The sequence below is a fragment of the Oryctolagus cuniculus genome, chromosome X (assembly GCF_051225735.1).
Source record: "Oryctolagus cuniculus isolate XC-2025 breed Fujian yellow rabbit chromosome X, ASM5122573v1, whole genome shotgun sequence".
In the NCBI taxonomy this organism is placed as follows: Eukaryota; Metazoa; Chordata; class Mammalia; order Lagomorpha; family Leporidae; genus Oryctolagus; species Oryctolagus cuniculus.
In genome coordinates, this window is record NC_142888.1 from 123,450,105 (window position 1) to 123,469,429 (window position 19,325).

The following is a 19,325-nucleotide window of genomic DNA, read 5'->3' on the forward strand; positions in this document are numbered from 1 at the left end:
AATTAATAGATATTTATTTGGTGCCTAGTATGTTTCTGGTACTGTCTTAAGAGCTTGAGGGTACAGCCATGAACAAGACCCTTGTCACTTAGATTCTAGGTGAATAGGTGTGGGGCAGATAATCAAAATATGGAGTGACCTCCCCAGGATCTCAGCTGAAGAAGTACTCTCTTTAGTACTTCGCTTCATTGGCGTTGCTCACAGCTTAAGGTACTCCTAGTTTAGGAATAATTCGATTGGTATGCTAAATCATTAGTATAAGCATAGAATACTGGAGTAGATAAAGGAACAAGGACCGATTTCCTTGTTTTCACACTGGAATCTGTACCAGAAGATAAGTAGCTGAGTGTAGTTTGTTTGCCTAGACCAGGTGGAAAAGGTCACCACAGCCCTGGGAGGAATGCAGAGGAACGAAACTGGGGTATCTCAAAATGGATCTGAGGCCTTGCAGCTTGGAAAGACAGCAGCTGGACAAAGGCCTTTCACCTCCAGGGATGTTGTTCTCAGGATAACAAGTTCAAATACCTTTTGGGTCTGTCAGTGATTGTGCCAGTCTGATTTAGATCTGCTCAGAGAATACTGTATTTAACTAAATAGTAACTTGGTCTGATGTCAACAAGAATGTCTGGCAGAAAATTGCAGGAAAAAAATGGCAGGGCTAGTCAGAGAGGTGTGCTCCTAACTTGGAGACGATCCCTCTGCACCCCCACCAACCCAAGCACTTTTCTACAATCCCTTGTCTTTGTTTGTTTGTTTGTTTGTTTTTCATGATGCACCTTCCCCGCTTTGTCCTGGAAACCTGCTGCACAGGTCACAGGATTTGGCCTCTAGATTCTAAAGTGCTTGAGGCTAGGGAGATATGTCTACTTAATATATGTATGTTTGGGGCTTAGGGGATTACCTGGCCCTTAGTAAATATTCAATAAATGTTCACCAAGTGAGTGAATTAATCTATGGCGATTATAAAATTCTTTTAAAAAGATGTATTTATTTATTTGAAAAGCAGAGAGAGAGAGAGAGAGAGAGAGAGAGAGATCTTCTATCTGCTGGTTCACTCCCCAAATGGCTGCAATGGCCGGAGCTTGGCCGATCTGAAGCCGGGAGCTAGGAGCTTCTCCCAGATCTTCCACATGGGTGCAGGCACCCAGGCACTTGGGCCGTCTTCTATTGCTTTCACAGGCCATAGCAGAGAGCTGGATTGGAAGCTGAGCAGCCACAACTCGAATTGGCACCCATATGGGATGCCAGAATTGCAGGCGGCAGCTTTACCTGCTAAGCCACAGCACCAGCCCCAAGAGATTGCATAATTGTGACATTTATTCATACTGTATTTACAGTAAGCCATCCCACTAGTGAAAAACAAAAAAAAATGATCAAACAGGCATATAATTATTCAGGGATGTAAGTGAAGAGAGTTAAGAATTTTATAGTAGGGGGCCGGCGCCATGGCACAGTAGGTTAATCCTCTGTCATTGGTGCCAACATTCCATATGGGTGCCAGTTCTAGTCCTGGTTGCTCCTCTTCCAGTCCAGCTCTTTGCTATGGCCTTGGAAAGCAGTAGAAGATGGCCCAAGTCCTTGGGCCCCTGCACCTGTGTGGGAGACCTGGAAGAAGCTCCTGGCTCCTGCCTTTGGATCCGTGCAGCTCCAGTTGTTGCAGCCAATTGGGGAATGAACCAGCAGATGGAAGACCTCTCTCTCTGTCTCTCCCTCTCACTATCTGTAACTGTACCTCTGAAATAAAAATAAAGTAATAAAAAATTTGTAGTCAAACTATGATAAATCACATTTTTATCTGTATCCAACAAATTAACTTTGTTGTGCCCAAAAATGCTAGTTGTTTTAGTATCATGTCAAGTTGGCTTCAAAACAACAAACAAAAAATATACTAGAGTTGTTAGAGTGCTTTATGAAACAGGCCAAGATATCAGAGTACCTTGTTTCTTAGCAAGACCAGCTCCAAATCATGCATTTGAGGTTTTTTTTTTTTCAATCATTGCTAATATAATCTAGTTAATATCCTTCATTTTTTCTTCTTTATTCTTAAAATGGATTGTTGTAATATTTTTAGCCTTGTTAAATCAAGGCTATTTCCCAAGGACAAACCAGAGTAGCCATTTGATAGCTATAGAGTCCCTCTATTGTCCCTGCTCAATTGTTTGAACATTTTACAAATAAAAAAATTTGACATGTAAAGGAAACATTTTTCTTATACTGCTTTTCAAGTATTATTACAATGTTTATTGTTGTATTTGTTAATGGAAATCAATTAATTTTTACCAGAGACTATACTAGATCTACCAGGCTTCACCTACCCCCACACATTCCTTTGTCCTATAAAATCAGGAACAATAGGAGGCTGGCCTCAAAATGTATTAAGATGATTCACCTGGAAAGAGAGTACTGCCATATGCTGATGTCTGACACACCAAATACACAGAAGCCTGGGATCCAGGAATAGCAGAGTATATAAACTTGGAAAGTGTGTGGTCCTCATGACTGGTCTTCGTTTGCTCAGGACTGCTAGAAATAGGTCTCCTATCAATTGTGAGTTCAGATAGCTGAGAACACCAGCCCTGATTCTTGTCACTTCCCTGCTGTTACTAGAGACTGCACCTGAGTCTTACTATTCCTTCCTTAAACTCAACTTTCAAAATCAAGTCTTCTGCCATTGTAAACATTATGTTATTAAAACTTTTATTCCTAGTATTGCTCTCTGCATGTTTGACTCCCTTGGTTCATGACCTCTACTTAGAATTTAACTAAACTTTAATATTGTCATAGGTCATTTTGTGTAGAATTTCTGGATTCTAACACCTAAGGAAATAAAAAACTGCCAATTCTACCAAGGAACGTCGCCCTCCTTCTTGTTCCTCTGGGTCAGCTCTGCATTCTACTCCTCTACATCCCCTCACTCCAAGCAAATTTTTTTTTTTGGGGGGGATCATTTCTGACTTTTGACCATATCATCACCCTTTCTTTCAGTTGACATTAGGTAGAATGGTTTTCCTTGTGATCAGCATTTTTATATAAAGATATAAGACTCCAAAAGTAAAAATAACAAAAATGGGCTATCTAATGCCACATAGTAATCTAGCAACACATCAGACTTCCTTTGTTCTGAACTTATTCCTTCAATTCCATTTCATTACATGCTGGTATTTCTGTTTTGTATTAGAAATACCCACAACAGTGAAAAATGCATTAAGCTATATTATGAATTCTTAGATGATGTTTGCAAATAAAAATATTTATTTAACACAAAAATTTAAACCAATTTGAATTTAAAATTTATTTTGACCTATGTGACAATTTCTAAGTTGTTGTATTTCCAGATTTTTGCCAATCTGTGTAAAAACACTGCAGCCTATTGCCTTTAAGTAAACTCAGACTACCGCCTAACCTCTGTATCTCACAAGATCAGTCAGGTGAAGTTCTTTTCTGCTATACAAAAATAATTCAGTGGAAACTTAGAAAAGCAAAGAGGAAGAACAAGGAGAACAGGAATTGTGGAAAAAAGATTCAAAATTTTTTGTGTATAAGACAGAATCTTAGTAATGAAATCAGATTCCTCAATACCTAAAATTGATGAATTCAAAATGTTTGATACAGAACATATATTTTATCTTCTAGAAATATACATAAGAAGCAGTCTCAGGGAAGAGTTAGGGAGAAAATAGTAGAGGAAACTCTACACAAATTGGAGGAACACAGTAGACCTATGTAGAGGACAAGAACATGCACAACTTAGGACCCCAGCAGCCTAGAGCCTCCATACCAGCATTGAAAAGTAAGCTGAGACCAGACTGCAGCAGCACAATGCGCTGGTGAAAAAGCTGACCTTAGAGGGAATCTGGCTTGGAGCCCCATGGGGGATAGTGTACCTGACAAACTAGAGCAGAAAAAAACAAAGGTGGGGCACGTTTTCTCTCTCCTGGATCATTCTGCAAAGGCATCCTGTAACAAGCTGACAGAGAGCAGGTGCCATTTTGGGTATATGTAGCAGTTGTGCTAGCTCATGTCCACACCCAGCAACAAGCCAAGAGGAGACTCTTGAGTCTGGTGGGGAGAACAGACGGGGGGTGGGTTTTTGGGAATGTGGGACGCTTGTGTGCTGGGACTGTGAAGGGAGGTTATGGGGAAAAAAGCTGCTATAATCCAAAAGTTGTACTTTGGAAATTTATATTTATTAAATAGAAGTTAACAGGAGTCACTGGGTACTTACTTCTCATGTGGGATCTGTCCTTAATGTGTTGTCCAATGTGAAGTAATGCTATAACTAGTACTCAAACAGTATTTTACACTTTGTATTTCTGTGTGGTCTCCCATGGGGTGCAGGGCACAAGCACTTGGGCCATCCTCCACTGCACTCCCTGGCCATAGCAGAGAGCTGGCCTGGAAGAGGGGCAACTGGGACAGAATCTGGCGCCCTGACCGGGACTAGAACCCGGTGTCCCAGCGCCACAAGGCAGAGGATTAGCCTAGTGAGCTGCAGCGCCAGCCGAATAATTGTGTGTTAATCACAGAGTTCAACCAATAGTACTAGAACAAAACAAAGAGAAAATACTAAAATGGATAAAGTATTACATTGTACATCAACAGTCAGGACCATGGCTAAAATTTTGAAAAATAAAATAAGCTGAAAGTATGTCATTGTAAAAATTAAAAGAAAATAAAAGAAGGAGGAGGGAGGGTAGGGTGGGAGCTATCATTATACTCTTAAATCTGTATGTATGAAATATATTTTATTTTAAAAATAACAGCTGAAACATAGTGACACCACCAAATGATGGTGAGGATGTGGAGAACCTGGATCACCCATACATTTCTGGTGGAAATATAAAATTATACAACCATATTGGAAAACAGGCTGTCAGTTTCTTTAAATACAAAACACAGAAGTATTCTGTGACTCAGCAACTGCACTATTGGGCATTTATCTCAAAGAAATGAAAATTATGTTCACACAGAAACCTATACACAAATGTTTTAGCAGCTTCATTTTTAGCATCAGGGAACTGAAAACAATAAAGATATCCTTTAACAGATGAATGGCTTTTAAAAAAATCTGTGATGCAATCATAACATGGGATAATTCTCAGGAATAAAAACAAACTATTGATGCATGCAACAACCCAGATAGATCTACAGAGAAAATGCTGAGAGAAAAAAGCCAATCACCGAGGGTTACATGCTGTATGATTAAGTTTATATAGCATTCTTGAAATGATAGTTACAAAAATTGAGAACAGATTAGTAGTTGCCAGGGATTAAAGAGAGTGTGGAGGGAAGTGGATATGGCTATAAATTGACAACTTGGAAGGCCCTGTTGTGGTGAAAATACTCTGTGCCTTGACTATGGTGGGGATGACACATATCGACATGTATGATAAAATTGTATAGAGTCAACACACACACACACACACACACACACGTAAAACCAAACTAGGCAAAATCTGAATAAACTTGATGGATTACATCAATATCTTCTTTCTATTTGAGATGTAGTGGTACAGTTATATAAGATTTTTTAGTAATTTTTAAAATTTTTGTTAATATAAATAGAACAGATTTCATGTATATTATAGGTACAGTTCTAAGAAAATTACCATATTTCCCCCACTCCCCCTTCTCCCTTCCTCTTTAATTTTTGCAAAGACAGAATTTTAATCCACTCTATTATCACAGGTTTAATTCACTACTAACCACAATACTCAACAACTAAAAAGTTTGATGACCACAGTTCCACAGGAGTAAAAACAGGGATAAAAATAACAATCATATCACATGATGTCCATTTTATTCCCATACCTTTTTTGTATTCTAGGTTAACTATCACACATCAGAGAAAACATATATTTATTGTGTTGAGACTGGCTTATTTCACTAAGCATGGTGGCTTCCAGTTGCATCCATTTGGTTGCAAGAAGCAGGATTTCATTCATTTTTATAGCTGAGTAGTATTCCATGGTGTGTATGTATCACATTTTCTTTATCCAGTCATCAGTTGATGGACATCTTGGGATGGTTCCATATCTAAGCTATTATGAATTCATCTTAAATTAAACCTGAGGGTACAGATAACTTTTTCATATACTGATTTCATTTCATTTGAGTAAATTCCCAAGACTAGGATGGCTAGGTCATATGTTAGATCTATTTTCAGATTTCTGAGGTATCTCCATACTGTCTTCAATAATGGCTATACTAGTTTGCATTCCCACCAAATGTGGATTAGGGTACTTTTTCCCCCACATCCTCACCAGGATTTATTAGTTTTTGGATTTTTGGATGATAACCATTCTAAATGGGGTGAAGTGAAAGCTACTTAAAGGATAAGTGAGAACTCTGTGCATTATTGTTTACAGCTTCGATGAATCTACAATTATCTCACAGTGAAAAAAGTTAAATGAATATATATGGCACATTAATACACTATTGTTTGAACATGCAATGTCTTCAAAAAGTTTATGGAAACACACTATGAAAAAGCTGTGCGTGGCTTTCAAAATGTTTTTACCCTCAAATAAAGTTATCTTTAATTCCTCTTTTCCATTGATGTTTGAAGTACTCTCATGTCTGTATGTGGGTTTACTTGCTATTTGCATGCTTCAAAATATGTGTTTGCTCAAACATACATTTAATATGTGTCCTACTTCATTGAAATATAAGACATAATAGCATAGAAACTCCCTCATCTTCCAATGTCAAATTTAGTGAACTATGGGCACCAAAATCCACTCTTTCTGCTTTTCCTTTCCACAATGAATTAAACACCAAATCCTACTTTGTCTTCTAGGCGCCACCTTATCCAACCTACATGAGGTATTCTTTCAGCCAATGGTCCCTTGCCCCTCCAGCATCCTTGATTGGCCCCCTTATGTGCAGCCTTCTCATAAGCATGCAGACATTCTCAGATTTCTTACATCTCACAATAATAACCAAATCTCTTGACCCTTCTTCACTGGCTTTCCAGTTTCCATTCAGTGACTCTGCCACTCTTCACAGAATAATATGTCTAATGTTGTCCGTAGTTTCTGTTACCGAGTCACCAACTGCTTTTTTTTCCACCCAATTGACTCTGCCTCCACCTTCTACCATTTCTCTGAAACTGGGCCTGCTATGACTACATATGGCTTCCACTTTGTGCAGACAGCAATCACTCTTGCCAGCTAGTGTTATCATACCTCTCAGCAGCATTCTACACAACATTCTTGGCTTCCATGATTTCACACTCTGTTTATTTGTTTTCCCTAACTCCCTGAGTATTCATTTTCAGTTCGTGTTTCTGTCGCCTCTTCCTCAGTTCTACCTCCTAAAGGACCCCATGGCTACTAGACCCTCTATCCTTCCACCATGTACTTACTAAGTTATTAATTACATTTAAACCTCAATGGATTTCTTTCTAATGCATGAACCTAGATTCTAATTCCATTCTTTCCCTAAGATGTTTAGCTAGTCCATTTAACATCTGTTTCATTTACAGCAATGGATAAGTAAGAAAAGTGAAATTATGATTGAATGGGCTTCTTAGCATATCTGCTTACACATCTTTAATGTGTTCAGTTAGTACTACTTCAACATGTTCAGACAGAGACTCTGAATAGCATTAGGGAAGGGAACCTCCACTTGCAATTCTGTCAGAAAGTCTACTACTGATTGAACTTAAATTGCATTTAGAGTGAACATTTAGGGGCTTATTTGTTGGTGAAAAGGGCAAGAATTATGTGCTCATTTTCTTGCCATGGCAAATAAGACTATCAGTCTTGAACATGGGACCACAGTAAAAGAAAAAAAAAAAACTACAAATCTAATGATCAAGGCTTTAAAGTAAATAAGAAAAGAGTACACATAACCAATTAAGCAAAATATGGTAACATGAAAGTAATACAAAAATCCATTGGCATGGAGCATTGGAGTTGTAGAGGGAAGGGATAGTATAGTATGAAAGTAGAAAAAGAGAAATACTACAGCTTCTTATTCATCCACTATGATATGAAAAACAAGTTTTAATATATATGAAACTTGGTACTTTATGTGTTGATGTTTTTGTTTGCTGAATGGAATATTCTAAAGAATCATTGTATCCTTTTTTTTTTCATGGTAAGCTCTTCACTTGTCCACATTCATAAACAAAATGTTTTACTTTGTGGAATCTTCTAGTCTATCTAGCAGAAGTTTCCTGAAACCCAAGCAGGAATGCTGGAGAAGGAATTACACAACCCAGAGTCAGCTGTGCATTTTTTCTTTTTATTTTGTATTTATTTATTTGAGATGGAGGAACAGAGAGAGATAAAAGGAAAAAGTGCTGCCATCTGCTAATTCACTCACAAAATTCTTACATTGGAAGAGACTGGGCTGGGCTGAGGTTATGACCTGGAGACTCAATCCAAATCCCCTTTGTACATGAGAGGAACCCAATTACTTGAGCTATCATTGCTGCCTCCCAGAATCAGCATTACCAGGAAGCTGTAATCAGGAACCAGAACCAAGTTTTGGACTCAACAACTCCAATTTGGGATGTGGGCATCTTAACCAGTGTCTTAACCACAAGGATGAACACCTGCCCCGGGGCATTTTTTAAAATTGAAATATTACTTGGATCCATTTTGTGTCTAATCACCATTTTAATAAAAGCCTTAGTTATCCCTGATATTTGACCTATTGAATATGTAGCATTGTGCAGTGACCCCTATGGCAGTGAGATTAGTCCTAGCTTTGGTATTCTCTTTTTCTCTTCAGCTTCAGTTTTCTAATTTATAAAATGAGGTTGTTGGACTTTATATTTCTAAAAATAACTTCTGCCTTTAAAATTCAATGATCCTTCAATTAATTATGACACAATGTAAAATGTGCTGGAATATAGTAATGTTTGGGGATGGAACATGTATTATATTGTCAACATTTTATTTTCTTTCCTTCCTAAAATTGTACCAATTCAAGAACATGCACAAGAATTCTTCCAAAGTACACTCAGGCTTAGATTTTCAGGACAGCATTTGCAACTGGAAAATGAAGAGCTTCATGGAAATGACTTCTTGGGTTGTGTATTCCTGATTTTTTACAAGGAACTCTGAAAATCTCCAGTATTATGGTACTATTTTTTACTCTGAATATTGAAATTTAAAGTTTAAAAATTGGAAGAGTAACTAAAGTATATGTGTAATATGGGGATGTTGCATTGAAAGAGACTGATGAGCTGATTAAATATTCTTAACTTCCTAACTTTATATGTTGTCCTTATTTCTTCTGTTTTATTACAACCATGTAACAAAACATGGTTATAGAGTAACTATAACTGCTGAGTTAGTTATCAAAACATTCCCAGTGGATTCAAAAGAGTTGAGTCCCCTTGCTGTCCCCACTTCTGCTTTTCCTAAGAATTGGCAAACTTAGTTATCCATACCAATGCCCACAGTATCTCTATAATTCTTTATTATAGTAGAATTTCTAGCCAATCCTATACTTTGTCCTTTCATTTACTTATCCTTCTTGGTTCTCTGTTAGACAAGGTTAAAATGAAACCCATCAGCTTGAGTAATTCAAATTGGGCTGCCAATACAGGTCAGCAGAAAGCAAAATGTGGAAACTATTGCCCACCCCCACCCGCCACCACTTACATGCTCTCTTTCCTTACTTTTTACTTGTGTAGTTTCAAATGTTCCTGGAAGTGAGCCCTGCAGTCTCAGCAAAGGAAGAGAAATGACATTTTAAAAATAGTCTCTTTGATTTTTCTAATTGCAAAAGCAAAAAAAAAAAGTAACAAGGAAAATATAGCAACATAAAAAGCAAGAAACAAAAAAGTATTTGCATCACTGAGAAATCCCATCATTTTCTCCAACTCCTTAAAGGCTTTTCCCCCTGCATGAGCTCATAGTATGAATAAATTGCTTCATCTTTTATAAAAAAAGATTTATTTATTTATTTTGAAAGTCAGAGTTACAGAGAGAGAGAGAGAGGCAGAGGCAGAGAAACAGAGATAGAGATCTTTCACCAGCTGGTTCATTCCCCAAGTGGCCACATCAGCCATAGGTGGGCCAGGCTGAAGCCAGGAGCCAGGAGTTTCATGCAGGTCTCCCAAGTAGACGGCAGAAGCCCAAACACTTGGGCCATCTTTTGCTGCTTTTGCAGACTATTAACAGTGTGCTGGATTGGAAGTGGAGCAGCTGGGACATGAACCAGCACCCATATGGGAAGCTGGTGTCACAGGCAGTTGCTTTACCTGCTACACCACAATGCCACTCCCAGCATCCTTTTTCTTAACATTTAAGAGACTCTCTTTGGCCTTACAAATTTTTTATTTAAAAATGTTTTTAAACATTTATTCATCTACTTTACAGTCAGACTTAAAGAGAGTGGGTGAGACAGAAAGAGAGGTCTTCCACCTGCTGGTTCACTCCCCAAATGGCTGCAAAGGCTGGAGCTGAGCTGATTTGAGGCCAGGAACCAGGAGCTTCCTCCAGATCTCTTATATGGGTGCAGGGGCCCAAGCACTTGGGCTATCCTCTACTGCTTCTCCAGGCCACCGGCAGGGAGCTGTAACAGAAGAGGAGCAGCTGAACTCAAACCAGTGCCGATATGGGATGATGGCACTGCACGCAGATCATCTACTACACCACAGCGCAGGTCCCCTTACTTATTCTTTAAAAATATGGCTTACTTCTAACCTATCATCCATCATAAGGATATACAAAAGCTGACAATTAACCAAACCAAAGAACTGAGTGAAATGAATTACTAAGACTGTCTTGTTTCTACCGTTCCTGATGGTAATGAAGCAGTCAAAGTAGTTTGAGTTGTGTCATTTCTCTTCTGTGGGCTATAGTGACAAAAATTCCATTATCATCTGTTCTGGTAACAAAGATAAAAGTCACACTATCCTCTTAACTCTTTCTCAAATTCTTCTGTCACTTGTATCTTCAGGGCTTCTTATATAAGTGGAGTAGAATCATTTAGTAAGCAATGAAGAGGAAATGACAGGAGTTTAGATGGAGAAAACTTGATGTTGGCATCTCCACTCCCAGCCCTGAATACAAGACAGAAAACAGAGGTCATGTTAATAATGTACCCAAGCCACAGTACAAGCAGCATCATACTTGGATCTAGCAGCACATGGAGAATGCTGTTTGCCTCTCTCACTGGATCCCAAAACAATAGGATCCTTTCTAAAGTGTCCATCTTTAGAAGTGGGGTGAGCTCAACGTCTGCACTCCCATCTAGCGCTTCTCAGTATCTAGCATTAACTATCAGAGAAAAATTGTCAGTAAAGTTGCAGAATGTTGGGAAATAAAAACAGCTCATTTAATATATGTCTTGTGCTTGATAGCAAATGGAATATTTTCTAGTTTAAATGGAATGTGAATTTTCTTTTTCTAATGCCCAAGAGAAGTAATAACCCCTAAACCAGTCATTCAATATATTATCTCTGTGAAGGATTCCATGAAGGGAGGACTCCCACTAGGTACCTGGTTGATCTCAACTCACATTTTTGGTCAATGATTGTGTAGTGCTCTCAGAAATGTCAAAATTGAATTTAATCCACCTTTAAATCTTCTATGGGTCTCATTTTGCAAAGCTCCCAAGACTTACCTGGGCACTTAGTCCCACACCTACAAACTTTAAAATAATGATTCACTTTCTCAACTATTTGATCTGTTTAAAATATAAACACAACCAAAACAATAAAAATGTCAACATGACAAACAAAAGATGCCTCCAAAGAATTGCACATCATAATTTCAATCTCTGTTCGAATTGATAGCTGTAGTCCAAGGCAGAAGTTTAGTATTGCTTGGAAAAAAGACACTAGAATGAAACAACTGGAAACAAAATTAAGCAAATACTCAGTTTCATTTTAGTATGCTCCATTAAGTCTACCATTTTGCCATACTTCAGAGGGTGAATCAATGTTCAATTTGGCCTCCACACTAGAAGTTAATTGTGACAGTCAAGTTTCCTTATTTTGAAGATTTCTACTACGTTTTCCGCATCTCTGCTCAGATAGTACCATATGAAAAATTCCACTATTTTGGTGAAATTTAGAAATGTGTCACAGTGGCAACTTCTTTCATTTTCAGTACTTTCTATATTATATAAAACCTTCATTTCCATTCCCCATTTTCAAATTGCTTTAAAAAAAGAACAGATCTTTTAAAAAACAAATGACAGTGACCATAATAAAAAAAAACAGATTTGTAAAGCACCAAAAATTTTTTTGAAAGTCATTTTTTAAATTAAAAATTCATGGGAAGACATTTGGCATAGCAGTTAAGAAGCTGCTTGGGATGCCCACCTCGCATTTCAGAGTTCCTGGTTTGAGTCCCAGGTCCTCCACTAGTGGGAAGGCAGTAGATGATGGGTCAAGTACCTGGTCTCTGCCACTCACATAGGAGACCCAGATAAGAGTTCCAGGCCCCTGGCTTCAGCCTGGCCCAGCCCTGGATGTTTCAGGCACTTGGGGAGTTGGGGAGTGAACAAACAGATTGAATATCTCTTTTGTGCATGCTTTCATACATATATGCGTATATATATGAATATATACATGTATATATATGCTCAATAATTTGTTGAACTATAAACTGGATACAGCTAACGAGAAAATGTTGCAGTTTTAGCACAAGTTGCCTGCCTTCCTTCAAGTCTTTGGTCACCTGTTATCTCCCAAAAGAAACTTACCCCAACCACATGATCTAAAATACTCCACATCCATACAGACTTATGTGCACACATACATAGTCATCAATCAACGCACCTCTAAGTCTATTTATTTTCCTCATGGCACATTTGTCTACCTAAAATTAACTCATCTATTTTGTGTTTATTATCTGTGTCTCTCACTAGAGCATAAGCTTTAGGGAGTCAAGTTTACCAAGTCTTGTTCACTGTGGCATTCCCAGGACCATGGTAGGCATTCAGTGAGGATCTCTTGAATGAATGAAAGACAGATTGCTGAATCACACCAAATCTTAAGTGGGACCACCACCACCACAATTAATTACCTAGACACACCGTAGGTAGACCTCAAAAACATCACACATAAGAAGAAGTAGCTAGCCAAGGTAAAACATAAATTGCTTCCAAAGGGAAGGTTAATCAGATTGACCTGCATTTTTTTAATCAGCACCTTTAGGTGCCAGAGATAATGAACCCAACACTAGAATGCAAACTCCTTGAGGGCAGGGATTTTATTTTGCTCTGTTCATTGTGGTATTATCAATGCTATAGCAATGCTTGCCACATACTAATTGTTCTATAAATATGTGGTGAATGACTAATGAATATAGGGATATTCTTAATGCATGGAGAAAAATAATTTTGAAACTAGAATTATATATCCCCTGCCAAATTTTGTCAGTGAGAATTATATAAAGATATAGGCAGACATATAAAATCCGTATTATTTACAGAGATATATACACACAAGTACAGTGATGGTAGATGTGTGATAGAAATCTTAGTGTGAACTATAAAACTGTACATTTTCATAAGGAAATTGCTACATTGCTGCATATTGTATATATAAATCATGCACGCTATTTGGAAAGAATTTGAGCAATAAAATAACTATAAGGAAAAAAGTAAAAGTTGAAGTGCTTTCACACTGATAAACTTGTAAATATTTTGTTGACTGCTTCTTCATGTATTTCCATTAATTTATATACAAATATAAAAATTTATATAAATGGTATTATCCTTTACAAACAATGTTTTCATGTGTTATTGTAATTCATTTCTGCAATTTTCTGCTACCTTCTTCACCCTCCCCATCATCCCATTCCCTCCCATTCCTTTATTCAATTATCCAATGTTAACACATTGTGTGTCTTCCCCCAGCTTCCTACATGCATAATACTCATACATGTTTGCATGCTATATGCACACATGTAAAATTTTTATTGTCACAAAATTATTAATTACTAATTACAAGCAAATTTTCTTCATTTTCTCATTTAAAATATATGTATACAAATGTTATTTTTTTAAACTTTTATTCAGTAAATATAATTTTCCAAAGTAAAGTTTACAATGGCTTTTTGCCCCCCATAACTTCCCTCCCACCTGCACCCCTCCCATCTCCCGCTCCCTCTCCCATTCCATTCACATCAAGATTCATTTTCAATTATCTTTATATACAGAAGATCGATTTAATATATATATTAAGTAAAGATTTCATCTGTTTGCACCCAGCAGAACATAAAGTGTAAAATACTGTTTCAGTACTAGTTATAGCATTAATTCACATTGGGCAACACATTAAGGACAGAGATCCCACATGAGGAGTAAGTACACAGTGACTCCTGTTGTTGACTTAACAATTTGACACTCTTGTTTATGGCGTCAGAAATCTCCCTAGGCTCTAGTCATGAGTTGCCAAGGCTATGGAAGCCTCTTGAGTTCGCCACCTTTGATCTTATTTAGACAAGGTCATAGTCAAAGTGGAAGTTATCTCCTCCCTTCAGAGAAAGTTACCTCCTTCTTCGATGGCCCATTCTTTCCACTGGGATCTCACTCACAGAGATCTATCATTTAGGTGTTTTTTTTTTTTTTTTTTTTCCCCAGAGTGTCTTGGCTTTCCATGCCTAAAATACTCTCATGGGCTCTTCAGCCATATCCAAATGCCTTAAGGGCTAATTTTGAGGCCAGAGTGCTGTTTAGGACATCTTTCATTCTCTGAGTCTGCTACTGTGTATCCCACTTCCCATGTTGGAGTGCTCTCTCCCTTTTTTTATTCTATCAGTTAGTATTAGCAGACACTAGTCTTGTTTGTGTGCTCCCTTTGACTCTTAGACATATCAGTGTGATCAATTTTGAACCAAAAGCGCTGTGGCATGGCAGATAAAGCTGGTGCCTGTGGTGCTGGAATCCTATATGGGCACATGTTCTAGTCCCGCCTGCTCCACTTCTGATCCGGCTCTTTGCTATGGCCTGGGAAATGTGTGCAAACATCTGTATAAGTCTCAAATGTTATTTTCCATATATAGGATTTATCCTTTTTAATATATGAGTAATATTTCCTAGTCAGTGATTTCACTATTGAGTCTGTGTCTTTCTATCTCTCTCTGTCTCTCCCTCCACCTCCTCATTTCTTCCTTCCTTCCTCTGCCTGCCTGCCTTCCTTTCTTCCTTCTCTCATTCTTTCCTTCTTTCCCTACTTCTTCAACATTCTATATGCAAGATATGGAAACTACCCATATGTTCACTGACAAATGGATAAATATAGAAAATTCATTATATACATAAAAGGAAACATTATTCAACCTAAAAACAAAGGAAATTTTGCCATTTGTGATAACATGGATGAACCCTGAAGGCATTATAAGTTGATTTAAGCAAGTCACAGAAAGAAAATTAATGTATGATTCCACATACATGAGGTATGCATAGTGGTCATACTTAGAAGCAGAGAGTATAATGCTGATTATTAACAGTTAGAAGGAGGGAAAAATGTTGAGTTGTTTAGCGAGAATAAAGTTTCAATAATACAAGATAAATTAAATTTTAAAATCTGCTGTACAACATAGTGTCTATACAGTTAATAATATTGTATCGAACGGCGCCACAGCTCACTAGGCTAATCCTCCACCTGCGGCGCCAGCACCCCAGGTTCTAGTCCCAGTTAGGGCACCAGATTCTGTCCTGGTTGCTCCTCTTCCAGTCCAGCTCTCTGGTGTGGCCCAGGAAGGCAGTGGAGGATGGCCCAAGTGCTTGGGCCCTGCACCTGCATGGGAGACCAGGAGGAAGCACCTGGCTCCTGGCTTCAGATCGACGCAGTATACTGGCCGTAGCGGCCATTTTGGGGGTAAACCAATGGAAAAAGGAAGATATTTCTCTCTGTCTCTCTTTTTCACTGTCTAACTCTGCCTGTCAAAAAAAATATTGTATCAATAATACTGTAATATGCTTCTAAAAATGTGTTAAGAGTATATCTCTCATGTTGAGTGTGCTTACCACACACACAAAAAGGAACAGAAGGAAACTTTTGGAGGTGGTAGGCATGCCTATTCCCTAGATTGTGGTAATGGTTTCACAGGTGTATGCATATTTCCAAATTCATCAAATTATATACATTAAATAGGCAAAAATTTTGTATAACAAGGATACCTCAATAAAGGTGTTTTAAAAACATTTCAAACTTATCCAAATCTTTAAATATGTATTTTCTTGTTTTAAAATATTGTGTGTGTGGATTTTTCTTTTCCTATTTTGTTATTAGTTTTATCAGACGTGTCTTTGTAACAAACCAAGTTTTAGATGTACTTACAGATTGCATTGTTTTTCTTTGTTTCAGTGCATTAATTCTCACATTTTTCTCTGTTACCTGGTACATTCCTTTCCTACTTTTCAAGGTGATTATTTGCACCTTTTTTCCTTCCCCCAACTCAAACTTCTAATATCCTCTCACCCTCCTAACTATAAGCTTTTCTTCTTAATTCACTGAGAGTGAAATAATTAGAAAAACATTTACACAAATTCCCAAATCACAATTGCTCACCTGCCTACATTTTAACACATGTACTCTACTCTTTTTGTGGTATGGATAAACTGCCAATGCTGTACCTTCTGAAGACACAACTTTATTTTTAAGCATTATTTTCCTCTCTACTGAAGCATCCTTGTCAATGTACAAACATAATTCAGGATTTCCCATCTTAAAAAATAAACCTGTTAACCTCAAATATCACCTTCCAGATACCAACTACTGTTTCTGCTCCGTCTTACAGAATAATTTCTTCTAAAAGTTACCTGTTCTCACTACTTATTCTTCCTTAATTTCATTCTCTCATCAAAGTTGAGTTTCACATCTTTTCAACAAAATTACATCTGTCAAAGTCAACAGTGGCCTGTGCTTTCTACATATGAGGATCAATTCAGTCTTTCTCTCCAATGATCTATTAGCAACTTCAGACTCATGAGTATCCCTTCTTACTTGAAATATTCTCTGTGTTCCTGTATTAAAGAACACTTTCTCTTGCTTCTTGCCAGACCCTTATCTTCTTACTTATGTCTTAACTGTGACAGATTCAGTCCTCTGATCACTTAACTGTGGCAGGGCTCATTCCTCTGATCTCTTCCCTACAGACTTGTTTCCTCAGTGCTTGTCCAGTTCTACTTTTTTTTAAAAAGATTTATTCCTTTATTTATTTATTTATTTATTTGACAGATGGAGTTAAACAGTGAGAGAGAGACAGAGAGGAAGGTCTTCCTTTTTCCGTTGGTTCACCCCGCAAATGGCCGCTATGGCCGGATCTGAAGCCAGGATCCAGGTGCTTCCTCCTAGTCTCCCATGCAGGTGCAAGGCCATCCTCCACTGCCCTTCTGGGCCACAGCAGACACAGCAGAGAGCTGGAATGGAAGAGGAGCAACCGGGACTAGAACCCAGCGCTCATAGGGGATGCCGGCACCGCAGGCAGAGGATTAACCAAGTGAGCCACAGCACCAGCCCCTGAGTTCCACGACTTTAATTAACATCTACATACAAGTAATCACTAATTTCTCTCCCAATATCGCAGATATCCAGTCCCTACTTACCATTTCCATTTTAATGACTTTAAAAGTTAGGTAGGCTCAGATTATACTACAGTAACAAATAGCATGAAAATCCCCATGGCTTACAACAGCGAAATTTATTTCTCATTCATGATACGTACATTCCCATACATTCAATTAGTTGACAGGGAGTCCTGTTCGTTATAGTTGCTCGTGGATCTTGGCTAGTCAAGGCCTCCATCTTAATACCAGGTTCCATAACCACAAAGAAAAAAGAGAACATAGCAAACTATACATACTGATCCTTAAGATGTTGCTGAGGAGTAATAGAGATCCCATATCTCCACATTGCAATGACATTGAAAAATGCCTTCTCTGGGTACATGTTTGGCCTAGCAGTTAAGACACCTTGAAAGAATGTCTACATCCCACGTGCGTGTACCAAAATGTGATTCCTAACTCTGAATCTTAACTTCAGATTCCTGACAATGTGAACCCTGGGAGGTAGTGATGATGGTCCAAGTAGTTGAGTTCCAGTTAACTATTTGGCAGATCTGTATTGGATTTCCAACACCTGGTTCTAGCCCAACCCATTTATGACTACTGTGAGCATTTGGGGATGCTCCAGTGAATATGAGAGCCCTTCCTGCCTAAATAAACAAATAAATATTTTTGAAATGCCTTTTCTTTTATCCTGACTTACTGTTATTTATAGCAACTTACCATCTGACAAATTATTCATTGTTTACATATTAGTCTTCTATCTCTCTTAGAATTTAAGTCCCATGAGTGCACAAATTGATTGCATTTATTGCTTTAGTATCTAGCACAGTGTCTGGAACACATAAATCTTCATTGAATGAATAAATGATTTACTTTTGTTTTCCTCATACTTATATCTATTTAGTTTTTTTCTATTTAATTTAATTCGTCCTTTTGTTCTTTGAGCATATTAATAGACATATAAGACTATGACTCTTCTAAATTAATCTTTAACCACAATTCGTACATTCTGAGATGCAAAGCTCTCATTATCAGCATAATCTAGTCTCTAATTGCAGTTTGGAGTCTCACTTTGACCTGTGCTATTTAGAAGAATGTTTATCAGTTTCTAAAATTGTTGAATATTTCTACGAATTTCAACTGTTTGTTTTTTTATTTTTATTTTTCCCCCAAAGAAAACTTTTATTTTAGGAATATAAACTTCACACATTTCATAAGTACAACTTTAGGAATATAGTAATTCTTCCCACCATACTCACCCTCTCACCCACTCCCCCACCCCTCCTCCTCCACTAAGATCCATTTTTGATTAACTTTATACACAGAAGACCAACTCTATACTAAGTAAAGAGTTCAACAATTTGCACAAATAAACAAAACAACAACAAAAATACTGTTCCTCAACATTTGAGACAATAGCTGTTCAAAGTCATTGCATCTTGAAGTTAACTTCACTTTTTTTAGAAACTTAATTAACTTTAAACTTTAATTAACTTTAAAGAAGCACCCAAAATGATACATCTTTCACAAGCACTTAGACATAATTAGAATACAACTCTTTGAGGACAGAGGTCCTCCATGGGAAGTTAGCGCACAGTGACTTTTTTTTTTTTTTTTGACAGGCAGAGTGAACAGTGAGAGAGAGAGACAGAGAGAAAGGTCTTCCTTTGCCATCGGTTCACCCTCCAATGGCCTCCATGGCTGGCACGCTGCAGCTGGCACACCACGCTGATCCGAAGGCAGGAGCCAGGTGCTTCTGCTGGTCTCCCATGGGGTGCAGGGCCCAAGCACTTGGGCCATCCTCCACTGCACTCCCTGGCCACAGCAGAGAGCTG